The sequence below is a fragment of the Anser cygnoides genome, chromosome 8 (assembly GCF_040182565.1).
Source record: "Anser cygnoides isolate HZ-2024a breed goose chromosome 8, Taihu_goose_T2T_genome, whole genome shotgun sequence".
Lineage (NCBI taxonomy): Eukaryota > Metazoa > Chordata > Aves > Anseriformes > Anatidae > Anser > Anser cygnoides.
In genome coordinates, this window is record NC_089880.1 from 8,683,067 (window position 1) to 8,703,522 (window position 20,456).

Consider the following 20,456-nt stretch of genomic DNA (forward strand, 5'->3'; position numbering starts at 1 on the left):
AAGGCCTTGCTATATGTGCATATTAACAGGAAAGAACCATTGATTATCAAAGCCACTATTTTTTTTCTAGAAAGATAATATTGTGGCATAATTTCTGTGGAGTTAGATCACTATATTTTTTCCTTAATATAATTTTAGAACCATGAGATAAAAGCAGTTGCAGATAGAAGAGACTTGGATAAACAAGTCTACATACAGAAATAAGGATATACTACCTTTTGAAGGAGCATATAGATATACTATCTATAGTATAGAGATATACTATCTCTTTTTACTGATGATTTGGTATTGTTGGGATAGTAATTGGTATATTATTGTTATAACATGAATTGGCAATAAGATGCCTAACTACGTTAACATATTCCAAGTGTTTAGGAAACACAGGAAAACATCCTGATGAAATGCCCATTTATGAGTTTGACAGCCTCTGTAAATGCAGAGGAGGGCTGAAGCAGATAAAAATATACAATTCAAAGTTCAGACACAAAATTGTACGTTTTAGCAATTGTATGTTGGTAAGATGCTAGTTCGGTCGTACAGCATCCAAGACAGTTAAATTTGTTTCATGGCAGCAGTCTCAGGAAATAGCATACAAGAATAGCGTTCTGTATGTTAGTGTGGTGGATAATGTCACCTGTTGAAAAAATTCCCATTTGCAATGTGTGCTTACTTCTAAATGTAAATGGATGGAAAGTCACTGCATCTTAATGGACATGTTGACTCATTTATGGCTTAGTTGGATTTGCTAGCTGTCTGTTGCTTTTATTTTCTTCTGTCTATGTTTGGAAGGCTAACTCAATCAGCACACTGAGGGGAAGTATTGATCTCTTGAGGAGATTACTTTCCAGTTGGTTAACTTCAGAAGAGAAAAAAATAGCTGTATCAATGTGTTTTAGAGTCTCTCAAACCTGATCATCCTGTAATGTTGGTACACAAATTTTGGTTTAAACTTTAATGCTAGGCATTATTTAATCATAATTTTAAAATTTTAATTTAGTGGTGTTGGTTGTTTTCTTTATCTTTTCTAATCCACAATGTATCTTCCTAGGCATTTAATACATTTGGTACGTGTGAAAAAAAAAAAAAAGAAAAAAGGAATCGATCCTGCTTGTAACTATGTTTATTTTGCTTTTTTTCTTAAGTAGACGTATGGTTAAGAGAAATCTGAACACAGTTGATCGTTGTTTTGACTGCAACAATCTTTAATTAAAACCAGTGCTTCTGAACTAAATTTTTTTCTCTGAAGGGAAAGTTATTAATCTCAGAGATAAAATATTGTTTGTTCAACCATCTACAATGCAATAACTTTCACTGGTCAATCATTCAAACACATTATTTGTAATTTTTTAGGATTTTGTACTTTAAGTAATTTCCATGCGTTAAGTTTTATATAAAATACATTAATTTCACATCACATATAAAGGCCAGAATACATTGAAGGCAAGAGTCTTTTTTCTCAGTGTAACATAAGGGATAACATATAGAGCTCAAAGGAGCCAGAGTATGATCATGTATGTTAATGTAAACTACTAAAATCATGTCAGAATGGCCACTGAACTTAAAGCAGCATACAAGAACTTCAGCTGAGGGTCCCAAATTTTTGGATATTAAACTGAAAATAATCTATATCCAGAAATTTTACTTTTACCTCATTACCAGTATACAGATACACTTAATTGGAAAGCAAACAATCTAACAGGGAAATTGGAGGCTAGTTAGATTAAATTTGCAAGCATCTAAGTTTTATGCAGCACATAACTGTCTTGTATTGCTAGAGTATCATATACTGTTAAATTCTGCTTTCTCTACACATCAAAAACATTTCATATTTTTCTAAGATGGGAAAAATCAAGAGTGTTCTGAGAATAATAGTTTTAATTAGAAATTCTCTCCTAAGTAGCATAAAATGGGAATTTTGATACTACGATCTATTTATCCTCTCAATCAAATGAATTTCAATTAAGGACACAGCTCCTACATTGTGGTTTACTGTCAGGGTTGCAATCCAAAAGATATATAGCAACAAAATAAAGAAACGGATGAACATGAAAGTGGAAAAGGTAGCAATGATAGTTATCAATATCACAGTGTCAAACTGTGATAGTTTTTTTTTTTTTTTTTTTTTCCCTGTTACACAATATCTAGAACAGTAACTTTGGCTGCAAACTGGTAAAATAATAAAAAAGGGAACAATAAATGAAGTAGCTGTGAAAAATATTCTTGGATTTCACACTACTGAGCTCTCCTTTGCCTAGAGGCCCATTTTGTACAATCCCAGCATTTGTTATCGTGTATTTATCTCGCACATATATGTTTAAAAAGGTCACTATTCCTAGTAGTAATCATAGAATCAGATTTAACTGTTATAAGGTAAAACTATATAGATTTCTATTATCCCACTGCTCAGAAACTCAGATCTCAGGCTAATGTTAACATAACCTTTCATAATTTAAACTCTTCTACCAGAGGGCTTCTTCCTGTATACTTATAATTTAATGATAAAGAATACTTCCCTGAAAAATTACAGTATGGCAGCAGACATTTTCTTCTGACCCCAGGAAGTCATTCAGCAACAGAAAATCCCTCAACTCTACATTAACATCCTATGGAGATTTCAATAATAGGCTGTCAATGCTTTCAGTTTCAACGGTTACTGAAGAGATGACTTGTCAGCAGATTAACTGAGATCCTAATTTACTGGAATTGTCTCATTGTCTGTATATTTTAGTACTTCCTGCAAATGAAGATTTTTTTTTTCCTTTCCCTATCTGACAAGTGTTAATGAAATTGCATTCAGATTTAATTGTATTTAACTATTTGTGCTTGAGGACATCTTGTTTTACCAAACTAGTTTTCAAAGAAATTGCCTTTTTCAGAACATCTTCATTATTTTTGTGTGAGAACTCTGAGATGTATTGCAAAATAACTGAGCACAATATGTCCCTTTTATTACCATTTTCTATGACTCCTATTATAAAGCGAAATTGAGTCCTCATTCAATTCAGTTATATTTGCATAAATATGTCACCAGAGGGTAAGGTAAGTTAAGGTAAGGCAAGGAAAGGACCTTTATACAGACCACAACAGCTAAAATTAACACATGAGCCTCTTGCATCAGGAGTTATCAGGTTAATTCCTTTTCTGGGGTAGCTGCCCCTTTTAAAACAATATATCTACTACTTCAGCCACTACCTTTTAGATCACATGTTGGGATCAGTAAGTGAAATGTAATGACCAACATTACTCAGAAGATCAGAATATGAGAATAATATATTCTGACTGACATTTTAATTGAAGAACACTGTCAGAGTATATTTTAAAACACTGAGCAGATTCCTTAAACTAAGTAAATAAATAAGAGAGGTGTGCACAGGTATTCAAGAATATTTGGGAGAGATTTTTTTACTCTGAACTGAAAACATCAGAATTTCCAGGATTTCAATTCCTAACCCATAAAACAGAGATGTTATTAATAAATATACCCATTCTGTTTTATCCTAAAATATGCTGAAGACAGCACAGTCTTAAAGTGATTAAAAAAATAAAAGTATCAAGATCCCAAATATTGTTCTTTGTTAAAGCTGTGACTGACCGACTCCAGAACAGACCCATATTCAGGGCACAATACTGAACTCAGTTTCAGTTCTCTTCGTTTTCGTATCTAGCTTATGTTCCTTTAGTAGTAGGGCTAAAGAGGTACACTGGGTTGTACCAAAAACCTCTCCAGCATTTAAAAAAAAAAATTGTTTGAAGACTTGGCTGATAATACCAAAAATATTCAAGTCACATTTAATGACCAAATATTACGTATTGAAGAGTAAATGAAACAGTTACAGAATTCCTCAGCTCATCTCTTCATTTTTATTTAATAGCTATGTGATATTGGGCAAATGATTTTCAGTCTGGTTATTTATTTACTTGTACTCTAGGCTGCAAAGATAGTCTCTGTTACTTGCTGTGTATTCCTAGCCCCAGATCTTTTTTGCTGTTTGTGTATGTTGTTCTTCAGTTGTTAGGTATTTAGGGCTTGTATCTAGCACAAAGAAATGCTCTCTAAAGCAAAAATAAACAAACAAAATACTAATTTAAATTTCAATATTTGTAAATGGCACCCAAACTAAGGCCTGTTAGTGACCTAACAGATATATATTGTGATAAATATATACAATCTAGAAGCAAGTCTGATGCACAAATATATGTCATTCACCATGTCTTGTTGAGCAAAAGAATTTGAAAGTGGCAAGTCACTTCTGACTTTTATCAAATAATAGCAGATAATACAAAAAATACTCAAGTGCCCTCAGGTTTTGGGAAGATTCTCTGCTACACTTATTATAGTAAGTGACAGGTGACAGTGCCGACAGTTTCCACTACAAAGTAGGTGTTACTCAAACACTACTCCTATTGTGCTCTCAGACCAGCATTGACAAAAATCTCAAAATTCCCATAAGATCAGATGATAAATTAAATGTGATTTCTTCATTTAAGTAACTGCTTCTATTACTGGATCTGTCCAAATCACCTTACATTTATTAAGTCGATCAGCACACAATATCCTTAAGTTTCCTTGAGAAGTAAAACTTTCTTAGTAAAAAAGTTAAAAAAAAAATAATAATCCAGCACAGGCAATTGCTTTTTGCTGCCAAGGACATCATTCATTCTTTTATTTCTCACCCTTTTCCAATGTTGTCTATCAGATGTACTCTTCATCTTGCTTCTAATTAAAATTAAAGTGTAATTATATTAGAACTGTGTTTTAATGTGCTTACACAAAGTAATAGAGTTGTACACAATTACTACTGTGAAAAGATTTTTTTATTTTTTATAAAGAATTAAAAGCTAAATAATTCAAAAGGGAATGGGAATCGTGTTCCTACTGTACATTTCCATTGTAAACATCAGTGGAGACTGTTATAGCAACAACATTTATCATAGAAAAAATATTGTTAGTAAAATGAAAACAATGACAAATTAAACAAACAAAAAGAAATGGTGGCAAAGGTAATGGAATCACTCAGGGGAACAGACAGGTCCAAAACCTCTAACCTGGGAAAGCGGAGTTGTCCTCAAATCCATCTGCTCTATTTTTTATATGTTTAAAAACTTGTACATACTTGCACATTTGTATGCATGTATGTTTTGTACATGTGTAAGATTTGTTAGGCAGTCAGCTACAAAAGAATTAGGAGGTTGGCTGGCTAACAACATTGTGAACTTCTTAATAAAAATATTATTTTTCCTGCACTTGTAGATGAACTCCTGAAGAACACGAAAAAAAATATATATTATTATTGTTATATAGTGACCAAACATAAACATGGCAGATACTTATCTTAACTTCATATGATCTAGTGTCAGGGAATCTTCCACATTCTGAAGGTTTGGCTACATGGGATCCTGTACGACATACCTCACTGATCCTGACCCACAGACTACTTTCAGGCTTAACCTCAAAGCTGCCTCGTCACCAGAGACTGCCTAGTGATCACTGAAGTCTTGCAACACCCTTGCCAGGTTTGCTGTTTGCCTTACTCAGGAACTGTGGGACTTCATCTTTGTCAGTGAGAGCACTGCCCTGCCTCTGCCTCCCTATCAATCTCAACTCCTGGATCACTTTCCCTTGCACAGTTACGTCAACCCATGTTGCTCCCAAAGAGCTGTCCTTACAGAATAATCTAGTATGGAAAAGGGAGGTGAAACTGGCAAACCATTATAGTGAAAATGGCAACATAACAAGGCTGAGCATCTTTCTAACCATCTTATTGTAACTAATCTTCCTTATCACTGTATTTCCCTGTTCTGCGGGAACCTTTCTTTACTCTTTGATGCACTTACATCCTTCCTCTCTTATAAATGATACTATAAACCTAATATTACCTTGAGATATTATATTTACTATTTTTACCTTTCTAAATGCTGAAGTCACATTAACACACTAGAATCTCCTCTTAAGTACCATCTGCTTTTTAAAACAAAATTCAAAAAGTCTCTGCTTTAAGTGGTTATTTTCTGTCCCTCAGAGCTAGTGATATAGTTCCTTAGAAGCCAGAAAGGACAGGAAAAGCATTCCAGATCTTAACACTGGTCATATCAACTTTTTTTGAGTCCTAGTTATTGCACTATTAAAGTTCCAAAGTCAATTTAAACACTTGTAATAGTTAAGAACAAGAACTCAAGTATCTGGGAAATACTTCTTATTGTAAAGATGGATTACTGCACTGACAAACTAAAACCAATGCAATTGCTAGGACAGTGAGACATGCATCTTTCTAGTTTTCTTTTTGTATAACAGATTCATTTAGAGACATCATATATTTGGAAGTAATATTCCTTTCATCTTTTCTCAGGTTCCAAAATTCTCTAAGGATTTCATAAACATCAGCTCTGTTCACTTTCATATTTATTGGGTTATGTATGGTGGGACCACTGCTTATGACACTGGTCCTGATATTCCACGCTGCATATCATTCAGCTGTCAAAAGTAGCTAAGATTCATACCTGGAACATACCTTTGTTTTGCTGGTTTCTATAAGTCAATGCCAGTAATGAAATGCATATAGATAATGTATTCTTCTGATGTTATGCCTTGTTGAGCCATATCTAGCAAATCTTACAAATAACCCAAATGCCCAAGATCAGTATGTCTGCCTAGGTTCTAAAATAGAGTTATTTTCTCCTCTAACTTTAGATAGAGTAGAACCCAAATGAAATGTTTATATGTTCCTTGGATAACAAATGACAACTCTTTTACCATTATAACATCTGCAGTTATAAAGCCAGTAAGGGTGACCAAGAAATCAAGGAACTAAGTATCCTGTTGAACTGTCTGGAGTGCTTAATGAAGGAAATATATACCATTTTCCACATATCACCAGAACTTCTTGAATAGACAACATAAAAATTATTCAGTATCAACTGTCCTGACTCTGTCAGGAACCTTCTGAAACTGTATGCTACAATAAGTGCAGTCCTAAAGTTTGAGGAAATTTGAAAAAAAAAACTTATTTCATTTTTATTAGACTATACCAACATACGTTGGGCCACTCTGTACTGCATAAAGACAATCTCTGTCCAAAGCAGCTTGTATCCAAAACAATTCAAGGAAACAAATTGTACCATTCCCCCCCCCCCCCCCCCCCCTCCTTTTTTTTTCCCCCAGAATGATGGCCTTGGGCCCAAACACAGTAAGAACCTTAGAAATACAAAAATTCTATCAAAGACCTCAACTGAATATAAACCTCAAAGTCACTAAACATACTATCACTGTTCATTTTTCCTTGTTTTTGTCTTAGAGCCAAACACAACACTCTATTTATTTTTAAAGCAGACCAACAGAGGCTGAAAAAATGCTGCTACTCCAAAAAATATTCAATTCAATTTTGTTAAAAATATTAACTTACAGATAAATTGTCTTGTATGCTATACATTTCTGTAATTCATAATTGCAAGTTTAAATGTTTTCTGTATCTTCACTGCAATAAAAACCTCACTGCAATTAAGGACATTATTTCAATATTACATTCAAAATCATCAGTTCTAATTGCTGTCTAGCTGTCTGGGAAATAGAGACTGTTAATATTCATACTGTATGATAGGCTTTTACAGAGCATAAACAATCTATTGTAATGAATGTTTCAAAAGGTATGTGATATTGGTTTATAATGGTATTAAATTATTCAAATTTATTGTAATCAAATGACCTTAATTTATTATTATAATACTATAATGTAATTGCTCTCCGTGTATTCAGTATACATCTTGATTGCTGATTAAGTTTGATGGCTTCTCCAGTACCTATGGTGCATGGCACAGCTCAAGCAGTAAAAATATTTGCTAATGCACTGTTCTAGACAGTTCATTTCCAGATCTTAGGAGAGCATAGAGGTATTTTTCTCCCTACTATTTTGTCCTTTTTTTTCCCACAGTAGGAAAAGGTACTTGAGTTTAGGCCCCAAAACATCTTTTCTTCACTTTGGGATTACAATAACATGTTGTGAAATATTCCATAAAAGTATAAAAAAGTAGGACCTTCACCTTGACTTGAAAGAAACCTCCCAAAATATCAGTTGTTAGAAATCTAATAACATGACTTACTCTGAAATGAATCTAAATCATATGATTTAGGGCTTGGATAACCATACTCGTTCCTGGTAAAATGTATGAACTTTTATCTTATAGCAGTGCCATGTCATATAATTGTGACTACAACGGTACTTACCACTGTTACTCCCTCTGCTGGTAGAAGAGCAGAATTGAATAGACTTACAGTACCCTGTTCCAGGTAATTTATTAGATCCAATACCATATTATTCTGCAAAGAAATGATATTCTGATACAATTAAGTTTGCTCTAATAAGCAGAATAATTGATAGGTACATAAACAAAACATTAGGGTTTTTTGTATGTTACATGCAGCTACTTTACGGATTCACACCACCTGTATAATTTATCTTTGGAATGTCCTTAAGGTCTAGATTAATACCCAGAAATTAATTTACATTTAGCTGTAGTAACATAAGGTAGATTAGCGCCACAGCACTCTGACAAACCATGACAAAGACCATATGGTCTACTCAAAAACTGTGAGATAACCTATGCAGAGATGTCAAATCAGAGTTGCTGGGAAAGCTGCAGGTTGCATTCTAGTCTTAGATACAGTGGCATAAGTCAGAAGTAATTTAACTGCTGTATATATTTTAAAACAAAAACAACAAATTATGCTTATACTTTTGTATTAATTTAAAAGCTGAAAACATCTCTCCTTTAGATGCAGTTATGGGTAGGATATATGAACGGTATATAGCTGGGAAAGAGATGATAAATTAAAGCAGGAAAGATGCCATTTCCACATCCAATACTTTTTTTTTTTTTTTTAAGATTCATTTTCACTTTTTAGGAACAGATTATACTAGATTTTATAGTTTATATGCACTGATAACTTCCATAGACCTCGGTGGACTTTCTTCGCAGAGAACAAATACAATAGTTAGAAGAATATAGGATCTGGAAAACAGAAAAAAAAAAAAAACAAACACAGAAGTAATAATAGAATAACACCCTGCTGTAAGAAGGAAGGAAAGACAGACAAGTTGGTAGGAGTTCACAGTCTGTTTGACTGTTCTGTTTAAAACAGCCAAGTTGAGAAATGATTGAATCATAGTCTAAAGATTAAGCTGTGTAATGCTGTGTCATTTATGGTTACACAACAAGGGTATAACAAACACAAGGAGAATTTTGTCAAAAGCTGGAGTTTAAGTATCAGGTCATTAGATTTAGAGAAAAGACATCTTAATCTGTGATTAAATATGTCAGGTAACATAGATCTCTGATTTGCTGAAGACAGCAATCAGTGATTATCTAGTTGGTACATCACAGGAGGTACGGAAAGTTGGGACAACTGAGAATCTTTTAAGATGTCCCATTAAAATATACTAACACATTCCAGCTGAATAAGAGAGAAAACAGTTACATTGTGAATACTGGAAATACCTGAATGGTACTACTTCAAATATCAGATGCAACTTAAAGCATAAAAAGCAGATGCAAAGAAAAGGGGAACTATGAGATCAAGAAAAAAACCAAGATTATTAGATTAATACTTTCTTCTGAACAGCTCCTGAATAGAACTTTTCTTAACAGTGCTTTACAAGGACTGCCAAAGAAAAGTTTATATAATTAAAAAGCCACACATGATATTAGGCAAATGGAAAAAGATATAGAAGACTCATTATTCATTAAGAAAATTTAAGTCTATATATTCAGTTTAGAAGACCATCCAAGCTTTCATGGGATTAGCTGAAATAACTTCCATATCACGACTTCTTTAGTTTCTAAAATCAGGCTTCAAATTAACGGGAGTAAAATTGTAGTTTCTATTACTGATTTATACTGCCATACTTTGGAATTTAGTACTGAAGGGAAAATATTTTAAGTCATTTAACTGTCTGCCTCAGGGATCATTATTTTATTTTCATTGACACAGAACTTGAAGCTACTGCAGCTGCGTCTGCAGGACGGTCCACTTCTGCTACTAGCATACCTGTGCAGGTAACAGACCAAGGGCTGGGATGCTTGCACCTTTTACTATTTCATACCCTCTTTAGTGGTGTCCAGCCAACTGTGCTACGGAACTTTGCACAAATGTCTCTGTGAAAGCCATGTATCAGTCTTTGACACTGTTCTCCTTAAGCAAATGTTAGGTTACACATAGAAAATATCTTGAAATAAAATAAAAGTTCCCTAGAGTAAGACTTAATTCAGACACATTGGACACTAGACCTAAGGAACATATTCACAGCTAGAGCAATCTGATCAAGGCCACTCTGAAGACCCCAATTCCCAGCAAATCTGTATTATAGATATGACATCTCTTTAAAGCAATTCAGCATAAGAAAATTCCATAGGAAAGGTATTAATATTAAAGATTGCTGCTGGGAGGCTCACGTAATGAATTCAGCCGATATCTCCACTTAACAATAAAAATAAACAGCATACTCAAAGACATTCTCTACCAAAGCCACTCTGATCTTTCAATCTTGACAATTTTGGGTGTTCCAGAAAATCAACAGTTTGCTATGCTCTTTCAAGCCTTGGTTTCTGCCAAAAAGGTACCATGAGAACTACCCTGACTTACCCTGTAAGTGAAAAAGGAAAATTTAAGTACTTGAGCAACCTATGAGAAATTTTGAAAGATGCCTAAGTACCTTATGTCTAGATTTTAAAGGATTTGAAGTATAAATGCTTTGAAAATGTAAATAAAATGTCAAACTGTCAACAGATCCGTATGAACATGCAATCCAGTAAATTTCAATGAGAATTTGCTCCAAAGTGTTTAAATACACCTTTAGCAAGCAAAGTACATATGAAAATACAGTGCTATTTCTATAGAATAACAAGTTGAATATCAAGCATTAAAGCTATTTAGCATAGAACTTCAGGAAATTTAACAGAACAAATGTCAGCATTATCTAATTTAGTTTAACTGAGCTTTACCACTTCCAGGATCTGAACTAGTTTTGAATATATTTTCTTAAACTTCACTAAATATCAAACTTGCACCCATGCAGTCATGTTAGAGTTACAAATATAAAATTAGATAGTTATACTCTTTTATTGTCACTAAAGACAATTCACACAGAGATGTTCTGTTCCATCTGCGCTAAGAACCTGATGATTAAGGTTATTTTGTCATAACCATATCATCACTTTTTGCTACATACCTTTTCTTCTACCAGTTTAACTTAATAAGGAATACATCTTTGTTTGATACTAGCCATTACTTGCCCTGTAAACTCTGCTAATCACGCATAAGGGAATATATTTTGAAAAAAAAAACAACAACAAAATACACATAAAAAACAGGTAGTGAACGTATTAACATTTTCCTTAAAATTTTTCATTGCTGTATTGTATGGCTTAAATTGAGGTCATTATTTCCTAGGACACAAGCTAAAAAATTGTGTTTATTCTCTGCTTACCCTATGTAAGGAAAATATCAAAGCTTAGGGCTTGTAGGTAAAAGCACAGCACATTTGTAACAGAAATTGATAACATCGAACTATTGATTTTAAGGAAAACCACATTAACTCTAAATTGTTACAAAATGTACATTTCTTGATGTTCAAAAGTAATTTTTAAAACTATGAACCAAATCTCTACATGCAGAACACCTGAAGTTAGAATGAATGAATATTTCAAACAGATTGCAAACTTTGCTTCCCTGAAAATGAGTTTACAATATTATTTGTTTTCTAATGGTGTCAGTACTTCTATTTGAAAGACTGCTGATTTTTTCCAAAGTACCTCCAGTTCCTGTTCATATTTTTATGGATGTATTTTATTAGTTCTTAAATTCCTTTCCACTGTGGGTCTGCTTTTGGGATTTCATTCATTACTTAATTTGCCTTAAATTCTGACCCTTGGGTTATTGGCAGGAAAATGATTGCCCTTTATCTCCTTTTATTTTTAATTGCATAGGTTGTATTGAAGGAATAAAAAGTCACCATGAAATGAAATTACACAAAGGTCAACTGTAATGATGGCTTTTATCTTTCCAGAGTATTTGTTTCAAGTTAACTTTGATTAAACCAGATACTAAGAAGGTGACCTGAAGACACTGGCACATTTTGCCAGTGTTTACAAGCACAGATAATCTCATATTGTCCCTGTTCTTGGTATTACTTCATTTTGCAATATTGAGAGTAATACTGGATATCTAAAATGATAGAGTTTTTAATATTATTATTATTTTTTTCTTCCAGTCACTCACTTAGGGAGAAAACTTCTAACAAAAGTTACCATAGATTAATCATTTTTCTATTATTGACAAAAAAACAGCTGTGTAAACATCTCCAGAAGCAAAATCAATATCCCATGATACAAGCAATGAACATGACTAATAGATTGTTACAGGAAACAGTTCACAAATAAAGAGGGAAGAGACATTCGTTAGAAGTTGAAAATGGGAACAATTCTTAATGAATATTGCTTGCTAGAAAGTACCAAACAAGTTCTGAATTAATGGCATTTAAAGGTGTCAACTGTTATTTTATTTTATTTGTATCTGTTAGTCATAGAATCATAGAATCATAGAATATCCCGAGTTGGAAGGGACCCATAAGGATCATCAAGTCCAACTCCTGGCACCGCACAGGTCTGCCCAAAATTTCAGACCATGTGACTAAGTGCACAGTCCAATCTCTTCTTAAATTCAGACAGGCTTGGTGCAGTGACTACTTCACTGGGGAGCCTCTTCCAGTGTGCAACCACCCTCTCGGTGAAGAACCTCTTCCTGATGTCCAGCCTAAACTCCCCCTGCCTCAGCTTCACACCGATCCTGTCACTGGTGTTTACGGAGAACAGGTCGCCTGCCTCTCCGCTCCCCCTCACGAGGAAGTTGTAGACTGCGATGAGGTACCCCCTCAGCCTCCTCTTCTCCAGGCTGAACAGGCCAAGTGACTTCAGCTGCTCCTCATATGTCTTGCCCTCTAGGCCCTTCACCATCTTTGTTGCCCTCCTCTGGACACTCTCCAACAGTTTAATGTCCTTTTTGTACTGTGGTGCCCAGAACTGCACACAGTACTCGAGGTGAGGCCGCACCAGCGCAGAGTAGAGCGGGACACTCACTTCCCTCGACCGACTAACAATGCTGTGCTTGATGCACCCCAGGATACGGTTGGCCCTCCTGGCTCATATTCAACTTGCTGTCAACCACAACCCCCAGACCCCTCTCTGCGGGGCTGCTCTCCAGCGTCTTGTCGCCCAGTCTGTACGTATAGCCAGGGTTGATCAGTAGCCAATCAGTTTGGATGCTGAAAAGTACCTAAAATTACAGTCCACTCTTTCCTTCTTAGAACAAGAATGTTCTTTACAAAAAAGCACTTGCTATTATAAGCACAAAATATATATGAGAATGATTACTTGCTGGAATCTCTGAGATTTATTGATTCCAATCTGTTCTGTCATGTATGCTTGTAACATGCTCATGTGTAGAGAAATACAACGAAGAAAGCTTAAATATGTTCATGTTACAGAGAACAGATTTGCTCTCGTAATACTGTTTTTAAAGCTATCAGTTGTGTCCCAAAAATCCAATCCAAAATTAAAAAATTGTAGAATAATAGATGAAAATCAAAAGGTTCTGCTAGACACAACAGCATGCTTTCAAAATGCTTTAAGGACAACTTAATTCCTATTGTCATTTTGTATTGTTAAATGTAAATGAAACCAGACACCACAGAACTAGGCAAGAAATGACTTTATCATCCTATGTAACCATGAATTTCCTGCTGACCTCAGTATGGGCATTGCATACACATTAAGACAATATTTAGTCCTGAATTATTTTCCATCAACATGGTATCTGTCGTGTGGAAAATCAGGGCTGAGGTAGCTGCAAGGACAGAACCACAACATTTGTCAACAAAAAAAACCTATGATTTATTTATAAAGCTGGATTTGTATAGGATGCTACAGCAATCACATTCTCTGGTTGCATTGTAACCAGTACTGTGAACTCAGTTCATAGGAACAGGAACATAGTCTAGACCATCAAGGCATCTGAGCCCTAAACAAGTCTGAGATCAGCCTGGATTTTACATGTAGCAGTTGTACCTTGGGTGCAGCCTTCTACACCGTGTGGGTTGTGCACGGATATTTTTCTCAAAGTGCTTCTGTTTTTACTATGTAGTGATTTTTTTTATTTTCATGGTTTGTGTAAACTACCCATTGCTTTTTTAGTCATATCACCCCAGGCAAATGTCTGACTTTCTTTATATCTGAACTGTCCCCAGTACTGGGCTACCCAGTACAAGAAAGATGGACCTTTTCAATTAGAAGCTTATGTTCTTCAAGCCTGCATACCAGAAAATGGAAAATACTGTGTAATTTCATTAATATGGAAATTCATAGGAATATAGCAAATTCTGTTGCTCTGGTACAAAACCACAATCTCTTCTTGTTTAGGAGTAGATGTCTTTTATTGTAACTATTTAACACTGTTCTACTTATGAGTTGGAGTTGACAGTAATACTGTAATCTTTGCAACACTCGTTATAGCACAGATGTAGCTGAAATTTTCAAGGGCATCTGTAGCATTGAAGAACATAAATCCCATTAAAGATAATGTACTTTCAGCACTTTAAAATTCTGAATAAATACTGTAGGGTGTGCCTACACCAAATAGTCAGGAACATACAGTCCCCAATGCTCCCATCGTCTTCATAGCATTAAAGTTAGTTTACTCACAGGCATTTTGGGATTCACTTAATAGGTTTCTTTTAATACAATGCTTAATTCAATAACTCACTTGCAGAAATGCTTCAGAAGGACTGAATCAAATTTGGCCTCATACACAGCATATATCTTTCAACACATTCTTACACATCCTCATAGCATGCCCTAGGACATTTAGCATACCCTTGGGATTATACCCTAAAGACACCTTATGCTGCAGCACAGTCCTCATTATTTCAGAGACTTTGAGCTGCAAACACACATAAAAACAACTGCTTCAGGATGACCTGAATCTCGAGAACACCAAAGTCAAGTGCTACACAGTGTGTACCAGTGTGTACACAGCCCAGAAGAAAACAACACTGAACACTGAAGATACACTCCAGCCTGTGCTCTGAGGCTTGAGAGCTGAATTGAATCTTTGGGTTGCTGCTTTTAGTACTTAGTGGTAGCCTACTTGGAATAAGAGCTCCATTATCTAAGATTATAAATAAATAATAAATAAATATATTTTTTTTTAAAAAAAAGGAGTAATCGTAATAGAGTTCCCTTTAAAGACTACATGCAAACTGCAGGACTAGCTCAATTCACAGTTTCATTTGCTGCAAACACTGTAGGCCCTGTAGCATATCCCTCTATGCAGACCAGCCACTTGCCTTCATTCAGCTTTGAGTAGATATCCCAATAGGATGCATTAAACTCTCTCATCCAGACTTGATTATTGCTGTATTCCACTGGCTAACTTAAACCACATTCAGAAGCTCTCACTGCAGTTGGTGGAAATTTTCTCTTTAAATGTCATCCGCATGAAAATCCAGAGTATAAACAATAACCTCCCCTGAATCTGAAGCACAGAAGCCAAGATTCTACAACATACTTCACTACCTCACTGCCAACATTTGAGTTCCTCAGTAAGAACACAGAAATCCACAGCATACAAGTACAACTTGGGTTTATTAACATTAATCAATTTCTACATCACTTTTTCTTCTCTATTGATAAATGATTTTTTTTTAATTGCATAAGAATATCTGAATGTGTGTAGTTTTGTATCTTATCATCTGTCCCATCTCTGACTAATACAAAGAGCTTTCTTGAGGAATTTTATTGGAACCCCACTGATAACTTTAAAACTTCAGTTAAGCAGGCAAATTCCAATGCTTTTTTTCCCCCCTACTGCTTTCAAGAAAAAGCTCAACTCTTCACTGCTCATAATTTAAGTCTTTGAGCCAAATAGCATATTGGTTAGATAGTTTTTCATCCTACCATGAGCAATTATAGCTTTTCTCACATGGCTATTAGTGCATGCAAGGCTCTTGCTGAGATCTAACCAGTACCTTGTAATTCCTTTAATTTTATGCATCTGGGATTCATGCCAATATTCTGTTCCTTCTGTGAAGTGCTAACACCTTAAGGGTTTTTTCTGCCTAGTGTTCTCAAGGCTTATATGTGGTCATTGTATTCTAGGACTTCTTCCTTTTTATGATTTTTTTCCTAAGAATTCATTCTTCTTCATTTATCTCAATTGAATTCAGATTTCTATACAATAACACGGGATATCAGCTTCTGATTTTAATTTCTACAGAAAAAAAAAATAATATATACATATATAGAGAGAGACTTTACAACTCAAAACAAAAGAGGGAAAAGTAACTTTCATTCCTAAATCATCCCTACCCCAACCCAGGGTCACCTGTGAGTCACAGCAAGCAAAAGCATTATCTAATGCAAGGTAGCTATCCCCAAGAGCCACTATGATTTCATTTGCCTATGTTGCTCAACCTAGGAAAAGACAAGCTCAGTACAGAAAGTAATGATGATATTACTTGGCAAGAACAAAATGAACTTGACAGCTGGACTAAAGGAAATGAATGAGCTTCAATAGTACAAAACAAGTTCATCTAACAACAACATTAATAGCAGCAGCAACTAACAAACATTTCATGATGAACACTTCAGCAAATAATCCAGTAACTCTGTAATTGAAAAAAGCAAAGAGTGACAGGGTCATCACATGAAGACTGTAAACCTTAATGAGATGCATCCTTAAGAAAGGCAAATATAGTCAAGATAGTGAAGTACTAAGGGCTTTGGACCATATAAAAATGATCCAATAGTTTTATTTATTTTTTCCTTCAACTTGGTTGTTGAGAAAAGTAGAATAAGCTAAAAGATAGCTTTTAGATTGGAGAATCTTACAAAAGAGGAATTTGTCTTAATTTGCCTACCAGAATAAAAGAAGTGTTGGATCAGTAACTTTTACTGTTGTGAACGTGGAATGCAAAATTAACATTTGTCTGTATGTGCTTTAAAAGGACTTATGTGGTTGTAAGGAAAGCGTTTAAGTTGCAAATGCAAGCTTCAGAAATAGTAGAATAAAAGCTGCCAGAATCTGTAGGTTTCCAAAACAGCTATCATTTAAGTACAGTGAAGAATTTCCCCTTCTATTCTTTGTACGCTATTGAGGTCAGTGATTCTGCAGAGTCTTTGTTTTCTAACCTGAAATGGCATTACAAATGCCAGTTCTGTGTTCTGTTGCTGTTGCCCAGTAAAGTTTGACGGATTCACTTCAAAAAATCCAGCGAATAGTGACAAAGCTTGCTAGCAACTTGATATACCTAAAACATGTTTCCTTCCTACCTGGGCACACATGTGAGTGTTGTTTTTTAAAGGATGTACATTTCAGTGGAAGACCTTAAAGAAATCAACAATATGTTCCACTCTCAATATATTCTCATATTCTCTTACAACCCTCCCACCCCCCCCACCCCCCCCTTTTATTTTTTTGGTGACATGAAAAGCATTTCTTCTACATGTCTGAAGTTATTCATACACAATATGTTCTTGGCTTTCACGACAAATTTCACAATAATGCAGAAAGTAATATTATACCAAAGTGAATATTATCCTGAAGAATGCAAAAGGCAGGTGGGCTTAGGATAAAAGAAAGGTATCAAATAAGTGGTATTAAGCAATACTAGTCATAACTTTGTGAGAAGACAAGTAAGTGACTACAGGTTTCCAGTTGAACTAGGAATTATACTCTTTTGGACATAAAATGATAACAAACTATTTATACCTTATTACATTCTCATGTAATGTAACTAGACATGAAAAAATGATTTGGATAAAAATTGTATAAGGAGAGACTTCCCAAACCAGCTGCATCCTAGTTGTCAGGACTGTGCAAAATTGTTCTAAATTGGATTTTTCTGATGTAAAGTTGAGGCAATAGTATTTGCAAATGAAACTTCTCTATTTTATTCATACTTTTACAGGTAGGGCTTTTTGTGTGCAAGCCAGGTTCTAGCATGACAGCTGCTCCACGTTAGCCATCCGTGGCATGAAAGAAAATTGCAAATGCACTATGCTGCATTGTATTGTAGTGCAATAGTTTTTAAGTTGTTACAAGTGTCTTCAGCTTTTTCTCAAGTGTATATAAGCAACTCTAAAAGAAAACAACAACAACAACAACAAAAAAGTCCTAGTGAAATTTTATCCTTATTTATGCTACAGTAAAATGCTACTGAAATACCAAAATTACTGTATTTAACTTTCAGCAGTTCAACACGGAAAAAAAAAAAAAAAAAAAAAGTGATCCTCTGAAGGTTATCTGTGACCTGATAGAAACAATTGTCTTCAATTACCCAACGTACCACTGAAGTCAACAAGGCACTGTATGGTCTCGATGCTCATTCAAAACAACTACAGGGCTGTTTAATAATAAAAGGCACTGATATATATTTGTTTTTCACATCAAATGTAGCATTTGAAAGCTGATTGAAAGCTTTTACAATTCATTAAAACATCTCCTTCTGAGTTCAGAGAACTTCAGATAAGGCTTCTAGGAGAGGAAGAAAAGGGAAGATAAGGTTTATGAAGGACTGTTTTGATTAAAAATGAAATCTTCAAAAGGAAATTGAAACAAAAAAAGATTGGGTGCATTTACATTTTGGCACTGGCTCATATGAATTATACTGTCAGAAAAGAAATTAATAATGGTAAGAATTTAAAATATAATGGTTTAAAGTGCTTAGTTAAAAAACATCATTAAGGCACCTCCTGTGATGAACACCTGCTAGAGACTCTGCACAGCGCATTTCTGAACACTTGAGTTTAGAAACATTGTTTTTGCACTAATTAACAAACTTTGGTCTGGGGTAGCAGGTGTGAAATTGCTACCATTTGAGATTTTCAGCTGTGTTTTCTTAAACGAATAATATACTACTTAACAGAGAATGAAAGTAAATTCGGTTTAGGAAATACTTGTTTCTCCAGTGATGTTGAAAGACCACATAAATATGGAGATTTGTTTTGCTTCACCCTTTCTTCTCTGTTGTGAGGAATAAGGATATTCCCATTAGAAGGTGAGACTAAGTAGACATATGTAGCAAGGCCACAACAATTACCTGTGAAGTACTGTCCTAATCTTTGATTTCCTTCCTGAGCACATGAACTTTTGTAAGACTGAATAAAAACTGCATATTTAGATTCCATGACTTTTAATTTCATAAGAGAGTAATTAATAGCCAAATAAAAAACATACGGTGTTTACAGGAACCATGATGCATGTCAGTATTTTCAGGTAATAATATTATCTCTTTGACTTAAGTCATCCAGGCTGCTGAACTACTGATTATTGAATCTAGAGGCAATGAGCATTGGTGGAAGAAGAGTAGGTAGAGATAGAGTGTGAATCTATGTCAGTTAGAGCCTCTGTCCTTTCACAGACAAAAGATAGATGCAAGCTTATCTTAACAGTGAAGACTTATGATATTTTTCTTCTAATAATTGCTTTTCTAAGATTTCACAGAGGTTAGAAGAGAAAAGACTGAGTTTATTTTACATTAAAGGCATTGAAACAAAGGGACATGGTTTAGTGGGTGATACTAGTGGTAGGAGTATGGTTGGATCAGAGGAGGTCTTTTTCAATCTTAACGATTTTATGTACATTCTATATAACGAGCAAGTAGGAGGAAGTCTTTCCTTCTTACACTTTTCCTTCTTGCCTGTCTTCTCAGTAAATGCTAATACCAATAACTTGAACTATACAGATATTAGGTGAGTTCACAGTGCTATCTATAAAGTCATCACTAAAAACTTTTAGTTAACTATTCTCTCATAAGAAACCACTTCACAAATTAAGCAGATGGGGATGAGGGAATCAAGGTTGAGTTTCTGCTCTGAGCCACAGGGCTCTTTTGTGGTTGCTGTGTTGGGCACTTAAGCTTGTATATTGAAAGTTACCTAAGAGCCTAGAGTTAAAATAAACAAAACCATTATCTCTTTGGAGAAGGTTTATACTAGTTTTCAATATCACAGGCATAGGTGTGAACATTGCCTAGCATTTCTGAGCTTTCTCTATACCACAACAAATGTTTGCCTGCAAAGGCACCTCTCAAGGAGCAGCAAAAGCAGGGCAGCTCCATGAAGGAGGACAAGTAGGAACTTAGGGTTGGCGCCAGCCCAAGCTATGCCCTCTTCAACAGGCGCTGTGCCACAGAGCCTGAACTAGACAAGCAGCTCTGGACATTGCAAAGGAATGGACCAGGACTGTCCAGGGAGCCTGCTCAGGAGCAGCAACAGAAGGCAGGGCTGGAGAAAAGGCTCGAAGTTCATAGCTCTAAGTTCCATGCAAGAAATTGAGACAAGTCCACCTACAGCACAGCCCAAAGAAGGACTATGGCCCTAGGCCTAAGCTCAACTGGATATCCCAGACCAAG